At 39.6% G+C, this 26,138-nt stretch overlaps 1 protein-coding gene across 1 annotated transcript in view; it reads right to left on the reverse strand.

Annotated features, from left to right (window-relative positions):
• LOC149187636 (AAA family ATPase involved in ubiquitin-mediated protein degradation CDC48-like) overlaps positions 1-26,138 on the reverse strand; it is a 65,996-nt gene that overhangs the window by 39,456 nt on the left and 402 nt on the right. The window lies entirely within an intron of this gene.

Here is a 26,138-nt window from a genome sequence, read left to right on the forward strand (position 1 = left end):
GATAAGATGTAATGACTATTACATGTGCTCAAACATTTGCTAGAGTTATTGAGTTCATAAGGTGCAAAATGAGCAAATAGAAATCTATACATAGTTGTGTAAAGAAAGAAATACATTGGAGAGAAAGGTGTGAAATACCTTGAGCAATTGAGAAAATGAATTGTTGAATAACACTGAATATGCCTAGTTGTGAGCCCATGAAGGTATTTGCTCATTACAATTTCAAGCACTTGTTTGCTACAACATTCATCAATTCGCTACTTGTAACAACCTTGGTCAAAAATCCATTTAATAAAAGTTAATAAAGGTAAAATAATAACCATGATCATGGGACACATATTCCAAGCTGAATGTTAGGCAAAATCATTGTGATGGGGATCTCTAGTGATTTGATTAATGGCTAAGGAAATTGGCAAATGCAATGGCAAAGGCTTTGGAAAGGAAAAATGGAATTTTGGCCAATTTATTTATGAAAATAATGGAAATTAGGAGAAAAAGGAGGTGAAAGGTCATAGGTTGCATGTGAGGAGGAAAATGAAGGAAAATAATGGAAAATGAAGAAAATAGAGGCCTCATTAATAAAAATGCTTTTGAGGACCAGTTCACAAACTTTTGTTAGTTCAGTTTTGAAGCTATCTCTCTATCCTCTCTCTCTTATACTCTTGGACACTTAGGTTTTTCTTGGAGCGAGTGTGGCATACTTAGAGTTTTGGATCAAGAAGGCAAAGGAAGAGAAAGAAAGCATAAGAGGACATCATGATCAATAACTACAATGGGTTTTGCTTACAGGTACCGAGTTGCATGTATGTTTTCCTCACTAGTTTTGGTATGCATGGAATATGCATGTGGTATATTGGTCATGTTCTGTCATTTCCATGGAGGATTGCCTAGATTGACAGTGGATTTGGTTAGGCTTGCCATTTCCTAGATAGCCATGGTGTTGTGGGTTCATTTTTTTTTTTTTTTGGTTGGTTCTCATGTTTCGTTTAGGTTGGGTTGAGTTACTAGTTCCTATAGCCATGGTTGGACAAACAATCTGGAGCCCTGTAACAACTGGGGTTGAGTTACTAGTCATGGATCCTTGGTTGGACAAATGCTCTAGAGCCCTTGGTGGATTGAGTTACTAGACTTGGAGCCTTGGTTGGACAAACATTCTGGAGTCTAGATAAAACTACGGGTTAAGTTACTAGTCCTGGAGCCTTGATTGGAACAAATGCTCTGGAGCCCTGCAAGGCTTGGGTAGAGACCAATTTGGTGATGGTTTGTGATGTCAGACCATGAGGTGGAATCACCGTTTGATGGGTTGAGGTGGTATGGCCTTTGGAAGCCCTAGATGGTTTTGATTGATGTGTTTGATGGGATCCCACATTCATGCTTGGAATATGGCACGGGGGTGACTAGTTGAAGAGAGATTTGGCTCAACCATGTCTATGGTCAGGTGGTTCGTGGAAGTCCCAAACCTGATTGGCCTTTGCATAATTAATATGTGTTATTTCTCCTTGTTATTTCATGAGTATTGTACTAGTTTATATGTGGATTATATGATTCTTGTTTCCTTGGTATTTATGTTATTATTATGATGTTTATTAATATGTATTATGAGAGTGGTTATGTATGGCTCTCATCATGCTTTTACTTGTAAATGAATGAACAATGTATCTATGGCGTAATAGATGAAATTGCAGCTAATGTGTTGAGGCATCAATGATTCTTAACGATTCTTAGATAAGTATGAGACCCCTATGCTTAGTTATGTTGTTAAAACCTGTAGGTTTTATGTTTCTGACATGTTTGATGAAATTCTTGTCATTTCTAGTAGGGTTGCATTCTATAGCTTGTTAGTGTTTTTGCAAATGTACCATTGTTCCGTTGTGATAATTCATTTCTGAACCTGTTATTGAGTTCTGGGTAGTGACCTAGGCTCTAGGTCTGAAAAAGTGGCACAAATCCGGGAGTCGCAAACACAGGTCTGAGAAGAAAAGTCCCCAGACGCATGCATACCCATGCTGTGGGAGCATCTGGAGCCTCCTGTATGCATGCTTGTCGATATCAAGGGAGCGTCTGAGGGTTTAATGGTCTAAAAACTTAGTGGGACCCTGGGGTTGGTTACCTGAGTGGTTAGGATGGCTCCTCGAAGTTACGTTGTTGATGTGGAAGGTTTGTATGGTGTGTTTCCTTCAATTCCACTTCCCTAACTGATACATAGGGAGTCAAATCATATCATAGTAACTTCTTGTCACATGTTTACCTCGGTTGGACGGTTACTTGGGTAGATGTGGGAGGAGGGTGTTACGGAGTGGTATCAGAGCATGGTTCACCCCTCAAATTGGATGCACTGTGTGTTTGTCATGCACTCATGTTGGTTGCGTATGTGCTTCTTGTGTTGTATGACCATGTGTTTGTTTCATTTGTATGGTATGGGTTATGGTTGCAGTGAGGACGCCATGGGAAGTTGCTGGTGTTATTGTGGAGTGTTTCATCATGAGTGTATGGTTGATTATGCACTTTAGTATTCACGTGTGGTCAAGTGTACAGTGATGTGGTGGTTGTTGTCATGCATGAGGTCATGGTATGTGTAGTTGATATGGTCATGCATTAATGACTAGAATCTGGCTAGAATGTTGGTTATATGCTTATATGCTTATGTGTTATATTCTATATGATGTCATGATTATGCTATACATGTATTACGCTGATTTGTTGATCCTGAAGATGAGGTATCCTCCCCAAATTATTCCAAGGTACGTTGGTTTATTGTGATTTGGTTTAGTTGACGTGATATACCTTGCAAGAAGAATATCAAAGATGGCTAGCAAGATGGTAGACTACAGTTCCCGAGACTCTCCCTATGGATCAGACGAGCATTGTGGTTTTGGGCACTCTTCTAATTTGGCAGAAACACTTAGAAACTTAAAGGCAGAAATAAGGAGTTGTAAGGCAAACAATGATAGAATCATACAAGCATAAGAGAAACAAGCAGAGGTAAATGCAGTGATACTTCAAAGTTTTTGATAATTGCAATGAGAGGGACCCCTTCGAATCAACCATGAGCAAGAGGAAATAACTAATGGGGCATATGGAAATAGGTTTCTTGGTCGGTACAAGTCAGATAAAGATGACACGATCAAAGATGGCAGGTCCTTGGATAGTCCATATAGGAGAGGTGATGGATGTAAGTACTGTTCTAGTTCTGGTTCTAACAGGGGATATTTGTCGGATGAGATTAAGAAAGAAAAGCCACTTATATTTAATGGAGAGATGGAGAAATCATAGGACATAGAGGCATGGTTGATTGGCATAAGGAAGTTCTTCAGGTTGCATGATTACTCAAAGAACATGAAACCCATAATAACTACATTCAACCTCAAAGGTAAAGAAAATATTTGGTGGCAAGATGTGAAGAATGTCAGAGGTATTCATGAGGAGGACTTGACTTGGAATGAGTTCGAGAGACTATTCAAGAAGAAGTACCTATCAAATATATACTTTGATGACAAGGCAAAATATTTCTATGAGCTAAAGATGGGATCAATGACAAATGAGGCATACAATAGCAGGTTCTTGTAGCTATTGAGGTATGCAACTTACCTCAAGGAGGAGAAGGCCAAGATTCAGAGATTCACTAGTGGATTACTAATTGCATTCAAATACATGATTGAGTTCGATGAGCCTAGATCATTGGAGGAGGCCATCTGAAAGCTAAAACATTCAATATGAACAATCAAAAAACATATATGAGACTAAGCCAGACTGGAAAGGTAATGCAAAGAACAAAGGAAAATGGGACAAAAGGCGAGCAAGACCTCAAGGTATAGACAATAAAGAGAATGCAACGTCGTCTAAGAATTTCAATGCATTTGATAGAGGATAGGGACTTATATATGAGGATCACAATAAGGAGCCCATGCGGTGTTGGACTTGTGGAGGAGATCATCGTAAGAGAGATTGTCCATAACATTAGGGTGGTAGACCACAAATCTACAGTGCTCAGGAGGCATAGACAGTGCGAGAGGTTGGGCAAAGTATTCCTAGGATCTATGTAGCGCTGGATAACAGACATACAAACCATCAAACATCTATCATTGAGATGGATGGTAATATTTGTGATCAAGTTGTTTCTATTTTGATTGAACCTGGATCTAATTATATTTATGTTAATCCTGACCTAGTGGATAAGTGTGGTTTGAATAAAGAAGTGCATGCAGAGTCTTGGTTAGTGCAGTTGGCTATAGGTACAAAGAAGAGAGTTCATCATTGGGTAAGAGCTTGTACATTTGATTTGAATGGTATGCCTACCTCAACACATTTGAATGTATTACCATTGGGATCATACAATATGTTGTTGGGCATGGATTGGTTGTACCTTCATAGAACCAAGGTGGATTTTTATGACAAATCCATTGAGTGCTTGGATGAAAATGGGGAATAAAGAGTCTTGTGGGTAAGAAGAAAACAACATTGGTTAGAATGGTGACAACTATGCAAGCGAAGCGTAGTCACAGGAAAGGGTGTGTGTTATTTGTAGTGCACATTTTTAGTGAAAAAGGTAAGGAAGTCGAGGATGTAGATTTTTTGAATAGGTACCCAGTTCTACAACAGTTTCAGGATGTATTTCCTGCAGATATTTCAGAGTTTCCACCTCACAGGGAAGTAGACTTTTCTATTGAGTTGGTGCTAGGGGCAACTCTGACATCAAAGGCACCTTACATGATGAGTACACCTGAGTTGGTAGAGTTTAAGTTGCAGTTGAAGGAAATTCTTGACAAGGGGTACATTAGGCCAAGTGTATCACCATAGGGTGCACTGATATTGTTTTTGAAGAAGAATGGTACTCTCAGGTTGTGCATTGATTACAAGAAGTTGAATAAAGTGACCATCAAGAATACGTATCGTTACCCAAGATTTATGACTTGTTTGATCAGTTGAAGGGACTAGCCGTGTCCTTGAAATTTGATCTGAGATCTAGATATCATCACGTACGCATTAAAGAAGAGGACATATACAAGACAACTTTCTAGACTAGGTATGGGCATTATGAGTTTGTTGTAGTTCCATTTGGTTTAACTAATTCTCTAGCTACCTTTATGTTCTTTGTGAATAGTGTGTTGTGTCCATATTTGGACAAGTTTGTTATTATGTTCTGATTGATGATATATTGGTATATTAAAAAAATGAAGAAGAGCATGTCAATCATCTAGTAATAGTTGAGAGAACATTAGTTGTATGCTAAGTTCAGAAAGTACAATATATTTCAGACTGAGGTACACTACTTGGGACATGTTGTTTCCAAGGATGGAATAATAGTGGGCCCAGAAAAGGTAAGAGCTATCATGGAGTGGGTAGCTCCCAGGAATGTGGATGAGGTGAGCTCTTTCATGGGGTTAGCGAGTTATTATAGGAGGTTCATCTGGAACTTCTCGCAAAGTGCTGATCTTATCACATCATTGAAGAGGAAAGGTAAGAAGTTTGAATGGACACAGGAGTGTGCGTCAATTTTGAGCATCTTAAGCAATTGTTGACACATGCACCAGTGTTAAAGATTGCAGATCTAGTCAAAGAGTTTGTAGTATGAAAAAATGATTGCAAGAGAGGACTTGGTGGAGTCCTTATGCGGTATGGATAGGTGTTATGCTATGAGTCACTAAAAATGAATGAGCACGAGAATAAATACCTGACACATGATCTTGAGTTGGAAATGACCATACATGGATTGAATATATGGAGGCACTATCTTCTAGTAAGAGGTTTGTATTGATGAGCGATCACAGTGGTTTGAGGTATCTATTTGACCAACCAAATCTGAATGGTAGGCATGCTCGATGTTTGGCCATGATCAGTGAGTTCGACTTTGAGATCAGGTATATCAAAGGTAAAGAGAATAGGGTGGTAGATGCTCTTAGTAGGTGAATACAAGGAAATCACATTACATCTATGAGCTCCTATGGGACAAATTTACAGGATAGGATGTTGTAAGCAAGCCAACAGGATGCTAGGCATATGGATATTGTGCACAGGCTGCAATAGAGTTCAAGTAGCGATACAAGTATAGGTAGAGATGGTGGTACAAGTATAGGTACTGGTAGTGGTACATGTATAGGTACATCTAGTGGTATAGGTACAAGTACAGATGCAGGTGCACAAGATGTGGAATATCGTCTCACGACAGATGGATTGGTTAGATTTAGGGATAGGATATATGTGCTAGATAATAGTGAGCTCAAGAAGGTGATCTTGAGGGAGTTTCATGCGAAACCATATTTAGGCTACCCAGGTTATTAGAAGACACTGACAAAAGTGAAGAAATTCTATTATTGGAAGAATTTGAAGAGAGTTGTAACAGAGTTTGTGGCTAGGTGCTTGGATTGTCAGCAGGTGAAGGTAGAGTGTAAGCATCCAGGTGGATTGCTACAACCGATTCTGATTCCAGAGTGGAAATGGGAGGTCATTTCCATGGAATTTATCATAGGTTTTCCAAGGATAGTGAGACAACATGATTCCATCATGGTAGTGGTGGACAGGTTGACAAAGGTAGCACACTTCATTCCAATGAAGTCTACATTCTTAGCGAGTGATGTATCACAGGTATTCATCAAGGACATGGTTAGATTGCATGGATTTCTGAAGAATATTGTGTCAGACAGGGATGTGAAGTTCACTTCCAAGTTTTGGAAGGAGTTATTTGTAGGTTTGGGCACAAAGTTGGCCTTCAGTAAAACTTATCATCCGCAGACAGATGGACAAACAGAGAGGGTCAACATGATATTGGAGGACATGTTGAGGATGTATGTGACGATCAGTAACAGAAGTGGGAAGAGTACCTTCCAATGGCAGAGTTCGCTTATAACAATGGGTATTAGAAATCCTTGAGGATGAATCTGTTTGAGGCATTGTATGGGCGGGCTTGCAATATTCCCATTAGTTGGAGCGATCTGGTGAACAAGGTGTTGATTGGACCGCCCATGATGGCAGAGAGGAAGCTAGAAATGCAAGTAACCAAGAAGAATTTGAAAGCATCACATGATAGGTAGAAGAGATATGCAGATTGGAATAGGTTGTTTAAGGAGTTCCATGTTGGGGAACATGTGTACTTGTGCATCAAACTGAGGATGAGATCCTTGCGGATTGGATCATGTGCCAAAATAGCACCCTGATTTTGTGGATGTTTTAGGATTATTGACAGAATTGGGCGAGTAGCCTATTGACTTGCATTGCTTCTGAAAATGAAAGTCCATGATGTTTTCCATGTGTCATTTCTTGAGAAGTATGTTAAATATCCTGATCATGTGATTGAATGGTCTGTATTGCAGGTTGAGTCAGAAGGAGAATTTCAATCGAAACGGCAGTGTATTTTGTAGAGAAAGATGATCATGCTCCAGAACCAAGCAATCGACTAGGTTAAAGTGCAATGGAATCACTTTGGGCCTGATGAAGCTACATGGGAGATGGTGGAATAACCGCAGGCTATGTATCCTTCCTTATTCACTGGTTGAGAAGATGTTTTGGTATATGTTTTGGTGATGTTTAGTATATGTACATATGTATATGGATGTAAATACTGCCATGAGATATGTTATAAAGCTCTAATAAGCGGTATGGGTGTCATGTAATTATGATATTATACTTGTTATGTTGTCATGTTGGTTTGCTTCTCAGCTGGAATATCATTATAAATACTGCAATGAGCTAAGTTATAAATCTCCATGGGCAGTATGTTTTGCTTACAGCAGCCTTGTTGGTTGTAGGTGTTGTTCAACGTCGAGGATGGTGTTCTCCCAAGGGGGAGGGTTCTGTAACAACCCTTGTAAAAATCCATGTAATGAAAGTTAATAAAGGCAAAATAATAACCATGGTCATGGGACACATATTCCAAGTTGAATGTTGGGCAAAATCATAGTGATGGGGATCACTGATGATTGATTAATGGCTAAGGAAATTGGAAAAGGCAATGTAAAAGTCTTTGGAAAGGCAAAATGGTATTTTGGCACATTTATTTATGAAAATAATGGAAATTAGGAGAAAAGGGAGGTGAAAGGTCGTAGGTTGCATGTGAGGAGGAAAATGAAGGAAAATAATGGAAAATAAAGAAAATAGAAGCCTCATTAATAAAAAGGCATTTGAGGATTAGTTCACAGAATTTTCTCAGTGAAATTTTGGAGCTCTATCTCTATTATCTCTCTCTATCATACTCTTGAACACTTAGAGTTTTCTTGGAGCACGCTTGGAGGAGTGTGGCATACTTGGAGTTTTGGAGCAAGAAGGCAAAGGAAGAGCAGGAAAGCGAAAGAGTACATCAGGATCAACAACTACAATAGGTTTTTCTTGCAGGTACTAAGTTGCATGTATGTTTTCCTCACTAGTTTTGGCATGCATCACATATGCATGTGGTTTATTGGTCACGATATGTCATTGGCATGGAGGTTTGCCTGGATTGACAGTGGATTTGCCTAGCCTTGCCATTTTCTGGATAGTCATGGTGTTGTGGGTTCATTTTTTTTTTCTCTGGTTAGTTCTCATGTTTCCTTTAGCTTGGGTTGAGTTACTAGTTCCTGGAGTCTTGGTTGGAAAAACGATCTGAAGCCTTGTAACAATTGGGGTTGAGTTACTAGTCTTGGAGCCTTGGTTGGAAAAACACTCTTGAGCCCTTGGTGGGTTGAGTTACTAGTCCTAGATCCTTGGTTGGACAAACGCTCTAGAGTCTGGAGACAAATGTGGATTAAGTTACTAGTCCTGGAGCCTTGGTTGGAACACATGCTCTGGAGCCTTGGAAACCTTGGGTAGAGGCCAATTTGGTGATGGTTTATGATTTCCGACCGTGAGGTGGAATCAATGTTTGATAGGTTGAGGTGGTTTGGCCTCTGGAAGCCCAAGATGGTTTTGATTGATGTGTTTTATGAGATCCCACATTCATGCTTGGAATATGGCACGAGGGTGACTGGTTGAAGAGAGATTTGGCTCAACCATGTTTATGGTCGGGTGGTTCATGGAAGTCTCAAACCTGATTGGTCTTTGCATCATTAATATTAAGATATTTCTCCTTGTTATTTCATGAGTATTGTATCGGTTTATATGTGGATTATATGGTTGTTGTTTCCTTGGTATTTCTATTTTTATTATGCTGGTTATGAACATGTATTATGACAATGGCTATGTATGGCTCTCATCATGTTTTTACTTGTAAATGAATGAACAATGTATTATGGCCTAATAGATGAAATCACAGCTAATGTGTTGAGACATCAACTCTTCTTAGGTGATTCTCAGATAAGTATGAAACCCCTATGCTCAATTTTGTTGTTAAGACCTGTAGCTTTTATGTTTGTGACATGTTTGACAAAATGTCTGTCATGGCTAGTAAAGTTCTTGTCTAGACATTGTTAATGTTTTTTCAAATTTATCATTGTTTTGTTGTGATAATTCATTTATGAACCTGTCATTGAGTTATGGGCAGTGACCTGCACTCTGGGCCTGAAAAAGTGGCACAAATCTTGGAGTTGTAGGCATAGGTCTGAGGAGAAAAGTCCCCAGACACATGCATACCCACCATGTTGTGGGAGCATCTAGATCCTCCTGGACACATGCTTTTCCATAAAAAGGGAGTGTTCGGGGGTTTAATTGTCTAAAAATTAAATGGGACCCAGGCGCTGGTTACCTTAGTGGTTGGGATGGATCCTGAGAGTTTTGTTGCTGATGTGGAAGGTCTGTTTGGTGTGTTTCCATTGATTCCACTTCCTTCACTGACACATAGGGATTCAAATCATATCATAGTAACTTCTCGTCACAGGTTTACCCCAGTTCGCTAGTTACTTGGGTAAATGTGGGAGGAGGGTGTTAGACTACTGCAAATGTATTTGTTTCTTTTCTCTTCCGTTGGTAGATTCAGATACTGCTCGGTTGATTGTATAAGTGAAAATAAATTGTTTCGTTTACCTGGTACTTGTTTTCACTCTCAATCTCGCCTAAGTTCTCAATTTCCCACTCCAGTCCCAATTACTAGTTGTTGTTTTTCTTGTGTGGAAATTACTACATACGACACTCTCAATAAATAACAATTGAAAATATCAAAACCAACGTTTACAGGAAGTAATGGAAATAAGTCTCGATATTCCAAAACCATCTTGTCCACTTACTCCACATTTTTCTCTTGTTTTAATATCATTGAAATACGTGTCATTACAAACAAAAATTTGTGATACAAAATAAGGTTGTAGTCTACCTGTGCTATGTTTTGGAAGGTTTTCCGATACATTTTTCGGTTTAAATTGCTCAAAATACAACAAGAATTTCTTGGAATCACGAGTTTGGGTTGAAAATTCTCCACAATCTGACTATCGCACAGGTTTTTGAGGTGGATAAATCCATATATGTAGTGAAAAATCTCATTTTAAAGAGCAAAAAAGAAGATTTGGATTTTTTTTATTTTTTTGGTCAAATTATGGTCAAAAGGTCCAAAACGTAGCATGTTTAGAAAACACCCAAAATAAGTATGAATTATTTGTGATTATGACAATTAGCTTTGAAACTACCAACAATAACTATAAACAATGGAAAATAAATATTTTGCGCAGACGTGCACAACTACTTCTACCACGAATTGATTTGGTGACTGAGTTGGCCCCCACCATTAAATCATTGTCGATTCATTTTATTTTGATATTGGAGTATGAAAAACGTTGAAACTTGATTTACGAACAATATGATACACAATTTTCAAGCTCACGGTACAAAGCTAATTGTCATAACTCTTTCCAGTTGGCTTGAAAGTCAAAAATTATTTCGTTCTTTTATTTTGCTAACTGTTATTGCTTTAATATTGTCGATACACATGTACTAAGTAGCAAGAATTTACGAAATAAAATAAATATGAATTCATTGTGATCATATGCATTGTTATATAGGTAGTTAATACAATGGTACAAAAATATTGTGTGCAAATGTGATCACTTAGCTCTAACACAAAATGATTCTATGGTTCTGTTAATGTTCCATACCTGGCATCAATTAACTTTTTTGCAATTTACTTTGATAGATATTCGACGCAAGGTATATAATAGACTCATTACGCATTGATTAGCCGAAAAAATGCCAAAACGGTTTACATTTAATCATGTAATGACAACCCTTAATTAATTGTTTTATTGACATTAAAGTATATCGACAAACATTGACATCAATTTGTGCCATCGGGAAATGTGTGTGATGTTATGAAATGCACGACATAAAGGTTCTTCCACACATAATCCTTTTATACGCGGTCATTATCTCGTACATACATCATCCTCCGTACAATAAAAGCTACACACAATGAAACATAATAATATTAATTGGAGATTTGTTGATTCTCGTTTCCCACTTCAACCACATATACCAAAATGTAAATTTGGTTAACCATTATTGATTAGCATAAAAGTGTTATGTGAGACAAATTTGTGAATGAATTAACATCTACGAAACATGCAAAATTTAGCTATATTTGCAATAATTGTTTTGCGGAAAATAGATGTATAGGAAAAGTCTACGATGATGGAAATTTATAGGAGGATGCAAAACTTTTTGTCGCTAATGTGGATATTTAAAAGTTCGCACAACTAGAAAAGCTTTGCACTCTGCAATCCCCACTTTTCACTCACCCTTTCTGCTTCTATTGTATTGTGCTCCTCTCCCATTTCTATATTCTGCATAATGAAAGCTTGCTTCATACTTGTATAGAGGGATAATCCACATAAATTAACATATAGTATTGATGAGTATTTACTCAATATCAGTTTTTTGATTCCACATAATGAAATGCTAAAATGTGTTAGAGATGTGTAAAATGGGTAATGATAAGTGATTAGGGAAATTTTCATGAGTGCTTTCAAACAAAAATATACAAGACATTTTTCTAACACTTACATTTTCTTGTGAAATCATGAGCATTACATATTCTAAACAACTTCAACAAACCATCAATCATGAAAGAAGAAGCAATAATCATAAACAACCATAACTCAACGATATGATAACAAAGTTCTTCTAGTGTTGACTACATCTATGGGCCCAAGGTCAATAGTGGGGTAGTCGCTTCATTAGTTGTTGCAAGAAGATTATGATTACATGGTGCAATCGTCTCTGTCAATACAAGGATGAACCCCCCTTAACTAGAGTGGCTTGTCTCCCCCAGGAGATGTTCTTCTATGAGAACTCTCACTCATAAAAATTTATCCTCCAACATGAAAAAGGAACAATCTCTCACATAAAGTGGAATACAATGATCCTCTCACAAAGTGGCATGCATGGATTTAAGAATCAAATCATCATCTCAACAAAGTGAAATGAACACATAACGAAAATACACCTTATACCTCCAAGTCTGGGATATAGATTGAAGTTGCACTAATCAGATGAAGAAATGGTTTGTACCATTGAGTTCCTTGTAGAAAATTGTTAAATATAACTATAACCCTTGTAGAAATTTGATAGAAATTGCAACTGCTCAAGATTTCACACTCAAAAACAAGAGACACAATTCTACTCTACTGATGTGCAAAATGAAATTAAAAATATATAAAAACATGCACAAACATGCAATATGCAAAACCACAAATACATAATGATGTATAAGGCAACCCAACTGGGAAAAATCCCTCGAGCCTCTTTGCATTAATCAGTTGAATTGAGAAACTATTACAATTGTGAGCTCCAGCTCTGAGATCAACCTGCAAAAGAATAATTGTTCTTTTGCTTAATTGACAAACTCTGGCCAACACTTAGCTAATTATTTTTTCATCAAGCCTCCTACGTGATTGCACAAATCCTGAGGAAATTATCCCCTATTATTTAGGAATATCCTCCAAATTGATTTCTCAATTCCCAAGGATTGATCACTAATTGCATGCAACACATGTACACTGAAAACTTACACTGCCTTGACATCTCCACTTCAGCTGAGGAACTCAAATTCTCTGCATGAACTAGCTATTTTGGGTTGATTAATAAGTTAACTAATAGATCTATGAGTTAGACTGTCATCCCACTATACAACTCACCTTCAACTGACTCTGTCAATAGTTAGAGGCCAGTAAACTAAATATAACTGAAAATAATTGAATATTACTATCATTTAGCAACCACACATGCATAACTGAACTCCAAGCCTTCTAACTTGTATTTACTTAGTTAACTGAGTGAAAATATCCATGTCATAGTAGTTAACTTCCTTCAAGTTGTCCTGCTATTGTGGAAATTCGATTTACTCAATTTGACTAAGGCTAAAGCCAAATTGAGTCTTTCTTGCTACATTTTTTCAACACTCCCTCTTAGCAAGAAAGGGATTTTCCACCACCCCTATCCTGCACCTATGGAATTCATATTTACCTCTTGACAATGCTTTTGTTAAGATGTCAACATCTTGCTCCTTAGTTGGAATGTACTGTAGCAACATAGTTCACCTCTGCACATAGTCCCGCAAATGATGATACCCGATACCAATATGCTTGGACCTGTCGTGAAATACTAGATTCTTAGATATTTTAATGCACCTTTGATTATCACAATATATAATTGTTAGATCCATCTCCTGAATGAATAGTACCATAGGTATTTTCCTCATCCAGATTGCTTCACATGTTGCTTGACTTGCAGACTTTTATTCAGCCTCTGGCCAACTGAGTGCCACATACCTCTACTTCTTGTTGTAGTAGGAAATAGTTGTGGATCCAACACTAAATATAACACCTGATGTACTTTTACTATCGTATGGACTCCCTTCCCAATTTTCATCGGTGAAACCTTGTAGCTTCACTCCCTTTGCCCGTCTGTATGATAATCCATACTGGGTAGTGCCTCTAAGGCACCATAACACATGCTTTGTTTCCTTCCAACATAATTTGGTAGGCATCACCATAGTTTGACTCAGCTGGTTTAATGCATAGAAAATGTTGGGTCTTGTGTTCACAACATACATCAAATACCCCACAAGATACATGTAAAGGGTAGCATCAACCTCTTCACCTGAAGTGGCATTCTCCTTCCTCTAGTTTGTAGCTAGAGGTGTGTCCATGGGCTTACAATTCTCCATGTGAAATATCTGAAGTATATCAGTAGCATACTTGCCTTGAGACACGAACAATTCACCATCAACCTACCATAATTCTAGCCCATGGAAGTAATGCATAAGGCTCATGTATTTCATCTCAAGTTTCCCTACAATATACTTTTTGCAAGAATGGATCAACTGCTCATCATCTATCAATATTAAATCATCAACATATAAAAAAAGAATAAGAATCTTACCATCTACCACAATGTGATAGAGGTTCGCATCTGCTTCACTTTTGGTGAATCCCAATCCTCTAAGATAATTGTCGATCCGAGTGTACCATGCTCGGGGTGCCTGTTTAAGACCATACATTGCTCTCTTGAGTCTGCACACATGTGACTCTTGATCTTATATCTCAAATCCTTCTCGATACTCTATGTAAATTTCCTCCTAAACAACACCATTTAGAAAGGCGGTATTCACATCCATCTGGTGGATTTTCCACCCCATTTGCGTAGCCAATGCTAGACTGGATTTGATTGAGGAATATCTTGCAACTGGTGCAAAATTTTCATCATAGTCCACTCCCTTTATCTGAGAAAATCCTTTGGCCACAAATATGGCCTTGCACTTCTTGATGCTCCCATTTGCTGCATGCTTCACTTTGTAGATCCATCTCGAACCAACCACTATTTTCCCTTCTGGCCTTGGCACCACCTCCTATACATTTTTTTCATTATGGATTCATTTCTTCCACCATGGCACAAACCCAAACAGGTTGAGAAATTTCTTCCTCAAATGACGAAGGTTTTGTCTCAATGAGCTTAGTCACAAGAGCCATGTAACTAGTGTACTTATCAGGTGACTTCCTCTTCCTGCGCTGTGATGTGGGGGCTCCCACGTTTTCCTGTGCATCTTGCAACAATCTATCAGCTTCTTTGGTTCTCTTTCTCCCCTCTCTGGAAGATTCTAGTTGAGTGGGTGCCTCCACTCTGCCTCCTCTCTTCTCCTCTACATGTGGCTGCTCCACATCCTCTTGAAGCTCATCCTAAGGCTTCTCCTTTGGATCTAAAAGCTCATGCTCTGGTGGGATACTCATTTCTCGTTCCATATAGCATCTCATGGCCTTCTCTTAATAGAACTTGGAATCTATCCTCACAACTGTCATCCGCAGTGAAGGAAAATACACCTGGTAATTATGTGGAGTTTTGGTGTATCATACAAAAGCTCCCAACTCTACTGTTGGCAAAAAGTTTCTTCCTCGAATCCTTAGAGACATGACAATAAATTGAAGCTCCAAAATTTTTGAAATGAGACACATCGAGCTTTTTACCAGAGAAGGATTCCTCTAGTGAGATCATGCCAAGTATTCTATGCAGACTCTGGTTCTACAAGTAGACTGTGTTGTTTCATGCTTCTGCTCATATATGTAAAGGCATCCCATGATCTTGCACCATGGCCCTTGCTGCTCCCATTATGCTCCTATTCTTCCTCTCAACTATGCCATTCTGTTTGAAGACATGCAAAACAAATTCACCTCCATTTTTGCTCCTGAGAGCCTTCACCTTCTTCCTAGTCTCCTTCTCAATTAGTGCCTTGAACTCAACAAATTTTGAGAAAAAAATCATCCTTCTTCCACATGAAGAAGATCGAACATTTTATAGAGAAATCATCAATAAAATAACATAATACTTATGTTTTGTTGTGGAGGTTATAGGAAAGGGTCCAAAAACATTAGAGTCGACTCGCTCTAAGATTGCATCTTCTTTGCTCTCTCAGTCATGGAAAGTGGATTTAATAAATTTCCCCAATGTGTAGCCCTTGCAGACATCCTACTGGTCAAGGGAGCCTTTGTGAAGCCCGATGGTAATTTGCTGCATGATCTTCAAGGCACCAAGGTGTAGATGACCCAATCTCATGTGCCAAAGTTCTCCAACATATATGCTCTACACTTTATCAGCCTTGTTGCTCAATGTAGCGAAATCTCCCACCTCAAGCTTGTATGGGTTCTTCACTCGAACCCCGTTTTGCTTCTCTTTCTTGGTAGCTATGTGTCTCAAAAAATCTTTCTCTTTATTGAAAATAATATCACAGTTATGTTCCTCCAAAACTATTATAGAGATCAAGTTATTTTTCATCTTGGGTACAAACATAACATATTTGAGGTGAAGAGGAGAGGCTTTCTCCCTCTTAAAAGTGACAATACTAATTCCTGTAGAATTGTACCTCCCATCATCCCCCACTTTGATATGAATATGGAGATACTTATTGTCCAGGCTACTTAAAAACTCCTTGCACCCTGTCATATGGAACGAGGCGCCTAAATCAAGGTACTACACACTTCCCATATCAATTTTGACCATGAATGCTATTAGGGCGAAGTCTAATTCGAATAGTGAAGCCAATGCTTCACCTTCTCCTCCTCCTAAAGGATTCATGGTAGACTTCTTGTGCAAAGATTTTGTTGCATAGTGCCTAAATTCGTGGCAATGGAAGCACTTGATCTTGCTCAAGTCTTTCTTCTTGCCATTATTTTGGTTGGATTCGGCTTTACTCTAGTTCATATTCCCTTTTTTCCATTCTTCCCCTTTCCAACCATGGCAAAATTCTCTTCATCTTGTGCTCTAGATGAAGTTCCATCTCTGGTATTTCTCCTGAACTCTTCTTGAACCAAATAAGACCACAACCTTTCCCAATTCGGTAATTTTCCCTTCCATTCACAGAGTCCTGGTAACTGTGCCAGGATTTTGGAAGGCCTAGAAGAGCTAGGCTCACCAGGTCATCTTCTGCAACATTCACCCCAACCCCTCCAAGCTCATCAAGAACTTGTATAAATTTGGAGAGAGACTACATAATAATATCATTCTTCTACATCCTTATGTTTCAAAGTTTGTCTTTTAGGGCCAATTTTCTATGGTCACTACTATTTTTGAATAACTCAATCAATTTCTTCCACATAGAAAATGATGTCTCTTTGCCATGGATATTTGAGACCACATGGTCCCTCACACCTAGAAGAATTCTCCTGGCCTTTACAACATCCTTCTTCCATTAGGATAATTGTTGTGCATCTGACTGTTAGGGTTTTGAAATATCATTTTTAATATATTCTAACACACCATTGTCATCGAGAACTACTTCCATTCGATCCATCCAAGCTATGAAATCTAAGTTACTCTCTAGGGCATACTCCAATATGAGTCTGTTGAAATACATTCTCTTGATCCTGAAGAGAAACTACTACAAGAAGGCTGTAAATGCAAAATTCTTACAAGTTCAAAATATTGGTTCTAATGTGATTTCAGTGCTCTTATACCATGTAGAAATTTGATAGGAATTGCAACTACTCAAGATTTCACACTGAAAAATAAGAGACACAATTCTACTCTACAAATCTGCAGAATGAAATTCACAATTTAGAACAACATGCATAGACACACAATAAGCAAAAACACAAATACATAATGATTTCTAGGGGAACCCAACTGGGAAAATCCCTCAAGCCTCTTTGCATTAATCATTTGAATTTAGAAAGTATTACAATTTCTAGCTCCAACTTTGAGCTCAACCTGTAAAAGAATAATTGTTCTCCTGTTCAATTGACTAAATTTGGCCAACGGTTATCCAATTATTTTCTCATCAAGCCTCCTATATCCTTGTAGAAATCCCGAGGAAATTAGCCCCTATTATTTAGGAATATCCTCCAAATTGATTGTATAATTCCCAAGGATTGATCATTGATTGCATGCAACACCTATACACTCAAAACTAATCTACAACTGATGTTACACTGCCTTGACATCTCCACTTCAATTGAGGAACTCAAATTCTCTGCATGCACTAATTATTTAGGGCCGATTAATCAGTTAACTAACAGATATCTGAGATAGTTTGTTGTCCCACTATACAACTGACCTTCAACTCACTCTATCAATAGTTAGAGGTCAGTTAACTGAATAAAACTAAAAATAATTGAATTGGATTACTAAAATTTAGCAATCACACATGCATAACTGAACCCCAAGCCCTTTAACGAAAATTTACCAAGTTAACTAAGTGACAAGATCCTTAAGTTGTCGTGTTGATGTGGAAATTCGATTTACTCAATTTGACTAAGGCTAAAGTGAAATTGAGCCTTTCTTGCTAGTTTTTCAACACCCCTTTCTGTTTCGGTCAAATTTAGGCTCCCTGAGAATCTCAAGGATCCCTAAAAGATTCTATTTTGCAGGTTGACTAAAAATCAACGACTCAAATGAAGAAACTAACAATGCCATCGTATTCCTCGTGAAAAATCGAGTTAGATGATGATCTGATATTCACCCTATGAGTGACATTAGTTGAAGATTTATTAAACAAAGGTATTACAAACTCATGTGCTGGTGTGTGTTCTGTGTTATTGAAGCAATGGATCGATCAGATTGCCAATACACAGACAATAAAAATGGAAAGACAGTAGAGAAATACAGTAAGCAAACACAAAGACACAAGAGTTTTAATAAGGAGTTCACCCTCTTCTCCAGGGTTACATCTCTGGTCCAACTTTCAATGGTGGCCTTTTTTTATTGTGTCTTTAAGCAGAGAATTACAATACAGGGACTCAATGTGAGTTCTCCTGAAGCAGGTTTTGCTTGGCAGGGTGGTTCATGGATTCCCCAAGCCATTGGAGTACACAGACTCTTCTTCCTACCAGCTCCGTGACCTTCTGGTCTACAGTGGAAAGAGCCAAATGTGGTGCTAAGTCCGGACAGATTCCTCTATGGGATGGCTTGAATCTCTCAAGCTCTGGTGCTCGATGCTGCCACTGGTCAGCTCGACCCTCTGTCTCTTCCTGCTTTTGCTTTACTGTCTTCTTTCTCTGTGTATTCCGTCCTCCTCTCGGGATTCTGGTCTTTTTTCGTCTTTCCGACTTCATTACGTATTTTTACGCTATTCATGGCTTTGAAGCCATTCGAACTCATGCCTATTTGGCGCCTCTTCCGCCTTTGTCGATTCACCTTATGCAGCTGTGCTTGGAGTTCCATGTTCGGCGTCGGCATGAACGCTCAGGAAGTGGCCACGTGTCCTCCTCTAAACAACGCCAACCTGCTTCGTCGGTTCATTTCTTCAGTTATGTCGTGGATGAAGTCTTTCCTCCACCGTGGCGGTCAAATGGATTCCAAATCTTTACAAATTGTGGCGTATTCCTTCGTTGATTCCACTTCTTCCATCGGGTTCGATCTCAGCCGTCCGATCTGGGTCCCCCATATCCAACGTCATACGCATGTCCCGCGCGGTTGACTTGCTCGACCGATAACGCACGATCAACAATGCGTCGATCGTTGAGGGGGATCGCTCCGCTCTCGTCCAAAACCATTTACTGTTTGAGGGTGCCCCGATCAATATCGCCGGTTTCCAGAGCGCGGGTCCCGCCTTCATAAGTTTAGCGCTTTAGCCTTTTTCGCCCACGGTTCTCCGGTTTGCCATGTGTTCATGTGCTTGGGCTTCCCCCAATTTGGCCTTGTTTGCCCAATCGCGCATCAAAAACATTTTTATTTTCCCGATCCGGGGCTCCGAGGGGTTACTTTGAGCTCCTGCCTAGTCTCCATGGGCCTCAGTCAGCGTGCTTTGACCGAGGTCCTCATTGTTCCACGCTAGCTGCCATTGCCACTATTTCAAGGGTGTTTTTTATCACGGTTCTGAATTCTTAGAGATTTGTCCCGACCTGATATAGTCATGGTTCTTTGACAGTCTTTTATGGATCTAATTCGGATCATGACCTTCCCACTGAAAAAGCTTTTGGACCACCAAAAGTTGGTTTTCTTTCAAGCATCGACTATGTGAGGATATTGCTGTCTCACTTGTCCAATCTCAATCCACTTTGCACTGCTTGGCTTTGAACCTTTGAGTCCAATTATGAGGTACTCAACATCTCCTATGTGCATCGTCCTTACCTTCCTGTCCAAGGCTGTGTCTTCCTGCAATTCATTAAGATATTCAGGTAGCTGGTCATCAATAGAAGGCAATTGACTTTGCTCTTCAGGATCCTCAATCATTGAAGGTTCAAACAATCTCAAGCAATCTGCATTTGTGACTGAGTAGATGTGCATGTAAGCTGGTAGATCAAGGTGAAAAGCATTTTCACCAATATTCTCAAGTATCCTAAAAGGTCCATACCTGATAGGTTTTAGATTTTTACCTTCACCTTGCATCCTGTCCTTGCTGATATACAGCCAGACTTGGTCTCCAACTTGAAAACTATGCTCCATCTGATGCTTGTCATGCCTAGCCTTGTATTTGGCTTGGCTCTTTTCCAGTTGTTCCTGTACTGCCTGGTGGATCTCCTGGATATGTTCAATGAACCTAGTTGCCTTGTCCACATCACTGTGTCCATCAACCATGGTATCTTTACCAAAGATAAAATCCAAAGGTGACCTTGGTGTGAAACCAAAACAGGTCTCAAAAGGAGATCTCTGTGTAGAAGAGTGTTTGGCTCTGTTGTAAGCATGCTGCACATAACAAAAGTGTTCATCCCAAAGCTTAGGATGTTTGCTGCAATATCCTCTCAGTAACTGGATCACTGTCCTGTTAACTACTTCTGTCTGGCCATCGGTTTGTGGATGAAAAGTTGTGCTTTTCTTCAGTTGGGTGTCCATCAGTTCCCACAGACTTGACCAAAACTTCCCCACAAATCAGGTGTCTCGATCAGATACAATAGAAGTGGGTAATCCAAAATGAACCCATACATGTTCAAAGAATAATTTTGCAGTTTGTTCAGCTGTAATCTGTTTATTACAAGGTATCAAAATACACATTTTGCTGAACCTATCCACAACCACATATAGATAATCATGACCTTTCCTAGATTTAGGCAGTCCTCCAACAAAATCCATGGAAACACTTTCCCAAGGGTGAGAAGGATCTGGTAAAGGAGTGTACAAGCCTAGTTTTCTGTTGCTGGGCTTGCTTTTAGCACACATAGTACACCCTTTTACATATCTAGAAACTGTCTCATTCATTTTCAGCCAATAACAAAATCTTTGCAGCTGTGCAACTGTTTTACTTACCCCAAAGTGACCTGATATCAGAGAAGTGTGTGCCTCTCTAATTATCTTTACTCTCTTTGTTTGTGGAATGCAGAGTTTCCCACAATGATATAAGAGTCGGTCCTTCACATGATAGTCCAATTCTTCTACCTTTTTGCCTTGACTCAAAGTTGCATATACATCTTTAAAGTCCATATCCTGAGCATATTGTTCTATGTAGCTTTCATGTAGCACAGAATTATGCTTAAGTATAGTAGATGCATTTATAATGGGTCTAGATAACATGTCTGCAACTTTGTTGTGTATGCCCTTTTTATATCTGATGACTAGATGAAACTGTTGTAGAAAACCCATCCATCTGTAATGTCTTGATTGCTGCAACTTAGTTTGGGAGTGTAGATATTGAAGTGGTTGATGATCAATATGTATTACTGTCTCTTTGCCCATTAAGTAATGTTTCCACTTTTTCACACTCTGAACTAATGCATACTGTTAGCGCTTGAAATTTCACCTCAGGCTGAGAAAGGTAAACTTCAAGGCAACATCAAACCACTTAGCCTCGTAGCTAGCCCTACGGGGCAGGAGAGGGCTCTCTCCGGTCTATCTCAGTAAAGATCTTCAATGGGCGAGATGACCAATAGGGAAACACTGATTTTAGGCTAGTAAACTGATCAAGAGGTTTGATTTGGGATTTTTAGAGTTTTGGTGGAAAATTGGGGAATGGCAATTTTGGGTGCGGGGATTGGACACAGTTTTTGCAGGGGGTTCTTTGGGGCGAGGTAGGAAACAATATTGATGCCTTTGACAGAGATGGATGGGTGAGAATGACCGATGAGGAGTTAAGGAGAGCAAGCAATAACCTTGAATTCCCCTTAAACAGTTGAAAACATTGATATTAAGCAAACTTAAAAGCGGAGCATGACAGTCATGAATTCTACTTTAACACTTCATTTGCCTAATTAGTAGAAGGAAAAGTAAGGAAATGATTCACATAACACACTTACAAGTACAAAGAGAAACACACCATCAATACATGTGACCACAAGGATCCCAAAAAGGACTGCAAAACCCTGGTCTTCCTTTGCAAAAAATTGCAGAGATACAGTGAGTAATACAATAAGAGCTTCTCCCTCAAAAGTCCAACCATGAAAATGAGCAAGAGAGTACATAATATAGATCATCTAACATCTTTCCCTACCTCTAGGGGTCGAGCTCACTATCCTAGGAGCTGTTTCAACCAATTCTAAACTAAGCACTGAAAACTAGGCAGTCAAAACAACTTGCCTCTATAAGCTAGGAAACCAGTTCATTCATTTAATTTTCACCTATCTCATGAATGAATCTTCTAGAAGAGATACATAAGTGTAAAAGTGTCATAAAATTACATCATTTACAACAAGGAGGATAAAAATCAACTCAAAAAAGTCAAACATAGTCAAAATTGCGTTTTGCTGAGCTGTAGGCTGAAATCCTGAGCAATTTGCCTGATGGGTCGCGCGCCATTCCTGAATGGGTCGCGCACCTTTGAGAGCACTTTTGGGGCACTTCCAAGTGTCCAAATGGGGCAAGAGTAGGCTTGTTGGAAAGGTTTGGATGTCTACTTTCCAACCCAATTGGAATTTCTGAATTTGGTAGTCATTTACCCCTCCAAAATTGCAATCTCCCAAGACTGCTTTTTGTGTGTCAAAAATGTGGCAGAAAGTCATTTTTTGCCTGAAAAAACCAAAAATGACCCAAAATGCTCAAAATTTCTTGGAATTTGTGCTGGGGCTGAGCTATTTAGTGCCATGCTCCTTCAAGGAAGCCTCGGCCAAGATGTGGAGGGGGTCGGACCTTTTTCTTCGTTTTTGTGCTTTGGCCAACCGCCTTTGGAGCACTTTCATCTTCGCCTTGCACACGTGTATCTGTGCCCAATAATGATTCTTCATGTTTCTAAGAAATTTCTTATCTTGGTTGGCCTTGGCCAACAGCCTCTCCAAATGAGCATTGAGCCGGATAAGCATAGACTCTCGCTCAACGGGTACTAAATCACCGGGTCTTCTTCGATTCAAGTTGCGGTCACTACGAATCCTCCACAACTCATCAAGAGTTTGCTCATCCTCCAACTGCTTGTTGCGCTGCTCTAAATAGGTGATCCTCCACTGTGCCCTCTCTAACTTCTGCTGCAACAAGCGGTTCTCGGCCTCCTTTTGCTGAATGACCTCATGAAGCTCCGTGGTAGGAGAGCGGGTATCAAGATCAATGATATCAATGTCGGGATCACCGGTCATTCCCTCCTCGATCATGGGCTGCTTGCCCCTCTGTGCTGCTGAAGAAGGCGAGGCCCCTTCCACCTGATGTGGAGATAGCACTCGCTGAGCTGATGAAGAAGGCGAGACCCCTTCCACCTGCTGTGGAGAAAATACTCGCCGAGCTGCTGCAAATAAGGCCCTTTGGCCTCTCTGATAAGTGACCAATGGAGAAGAGCTGACATATCTAGTCACGGGGATGTCATGCTGCTGTGATGGTCCTCCCTCCTCGTGAACAACCTCAGGATGTGGTGGTGGTGGTGCTGTGAAAAGCTCACGAGAGATAAACTCCTCCCATGGGATGCCCTGCTGAGCCAACTGATGTATGACCACAAGCTGAATCAAACCATAATGATAGAGGCTCCTATACTGCTGTGCTGGGCTCTTGCTCTGCATCAAGGGAACCATCCTCTCAATGTTCCGACACAAGAAAACAGGGATGTTCATCATCCGTACCCGTGTGAAATGCATCAACAGGCGAATATGGTACGAATATACCTGTGAAAATCTGCCCTCACAGGTGAAATAGAGCATGATAAACTTCATCATGGGGGCATACTCACTCCTCAGAAATCTGAAGGGAAATACACCCGTCAAGTGTCTCATGAATGCAGGTCTAATGAAAGGCTCATACTGAACACTGTCCAACATCTTGCGCTTATTCCACACCTCTCCGACATTAGGTATCCCTGTGGCTTGAGCAATCATCTCGGGTGTCAATGTAAAATCCACCCCGGCAAGGTTCACATGCCCATCATGCAAATGCAAAACAAATAAGCGAGCCAACTCCCTGTGATGTTGAATCCGAGAGATCCTCTCGCAAAACTCATAGCAAGACATATAACGGAAGCATGATACTGCCATTGGACAAGCCTGCAAATCGGTCAAAGAGGTGGGCTCCTCTCTCCTATGATGAATGCCCTTTCCACCCTTGTGAGGCCTTCTCTGTACCTCAAACTCTGAAGCTGATGCATGGTCATCACTTTGCGCATAATTGGTTTCGGTTTCTGACATTGTTTTAGGTGCAAAGTGGCTGAAATATACTGTTGTTTCTGCTTTTTAAACTGCTGATTAGAATGCTGTTTCAAGGGGACAAGGAGCACGAGGGAAATGTTAGGGGAGGGATACTTTAAAGGGAAAACGGGAATAATAATAAAACAGGGAGTTTAGGGAAGAATTATTGCATATACATCATTATACAATTTGATTTACAAGGATATTATGAGAGGTAGGGTTAGGGTGTAATTTTTTGATTTCTTGGGAAGAGGGGTAGGGTTTAGGGATCTTCACATATTTGGAAGGGAAATTTACATAGAATGATAAGGAATATGAAATGGAAGATGGGAAAAAAAAATGAGAACAATGGGATACCTCAAAACAGCATATAAAACCCTAGCAATTTGACAACTTCAAACCAAAAGCACAATGGAGACTTTCACTTGCAAATGGAGACTTTTACAAATACAATCTTGACCTTCTTGAACTGTAGCAAGCAATAATTTTTTATGATGGAGGGCCTACCTTGCAAAATTTGGCGATTTGTGGTTCCTTGGCAAGTTTGCTGGCAGTTTTGGCAGAGAGAGTGCTGACGGGTCGCGCGCCACACCCAACGGGTCGCGCGCCTTCAACGGGTCGCGCGCGTTATAACTTAACACTGGCATAGGGCGCCTGACGGGTCGCGTGCCTGGTTCAACGGGTCGCGCGCCTTCCCAACTCACACAATTCACTCAAACACTCTTGGAAACAATTGCTCTATCACTTGAATGCACAATGAGGCTTGATGGAGGGAGATTAGGGCTTTTATAGCCTTGTTTGAATTAATTTCATGTCATAACCCACTTTATAATGTTTTTCATGACACTTTATAAACTTGACTTTTTTGGTTTCCTTTTGTCCTGAAATTGATTGATTTTATGCTTTTCTTTGATAATTTTTACAGGGATAACATCTGAGGGATCTTGACAAGGGATCCAGGGTTACATGCTGTCCTTTGAATCATTTTAAATTTTTACAATTTTTACAAAATTTTGAGAAATGACCTTGGCTTTAAAAACAGGGTTTTTAAATCCAAGGTGAAAATTAACTGTACAAGATGAAATTTTTCGAAGAAACACTTTGAAAATCATCCCTCTGTCTTGCTGGGCACTTATTGACCTTCAGAGACATGACCTTGAAGACAAATTTGACCTCAACCCTAGACCTAAAAATTTTGACCTAAAGACAAAGACAAGTAAGCTTGAACAGTTTAATGACTGAAACAACTTGATCCAGCAGTGCCCAGAGGGGAATAAAGACATCAGCTCCTCCATCAGTGTTATGGCATGCCTAATGGAATGCAATAAGATGACACTGATGAGACACCTACTTATGCAAATGCAAAGAGCTTTGATCGCTGATGGAGGGCTACTAGACCGACTCTAACATTGGCTCCAATGGGGATGGTAGCTCCTTGGAGGTACCAAGAACCTTAGACCTCTGGGAGAGCAGACCAGTGCCTTATAATCATTGGGCAATGGAGTCATTATTTAACAAACAATACAAGACTTTGACTCATTTATTGAATGAAAACTTGACTGAAAACTGACTGAAACTTAACTGGAACTTGACTCAAACCGACTCGATGGCAAACTGAAATAACTTGAAAAACTCACTCAACAGACCAAACACAAATGACTCATGACTGACTTAACTAAAACAGGAACTTACAAAGCTTTTTGAAGGGCAGCAGTCCATCAAGATTTGAAATCATGATGACAACCACCTGTGTTTCTTACAAGACAATATACATCAAACTATATCAAAATGCCAGTG

Source organism: Pinus tabuliformis, chromosome 3_1 (assembly GCF_031772625.1).
Source record: "Pinus tabuliformis cultivar Carrire ecotype Pingquan chromosome 3_1, CPIR1, whole genome shotgun sequence".
Taxonomy (NCBI): Eukaryota; Viridiplantae; Streptophyta; class Pinopsida; order Pinales; family Pinaceae; genus Pinus; species Pinus tabuliformis.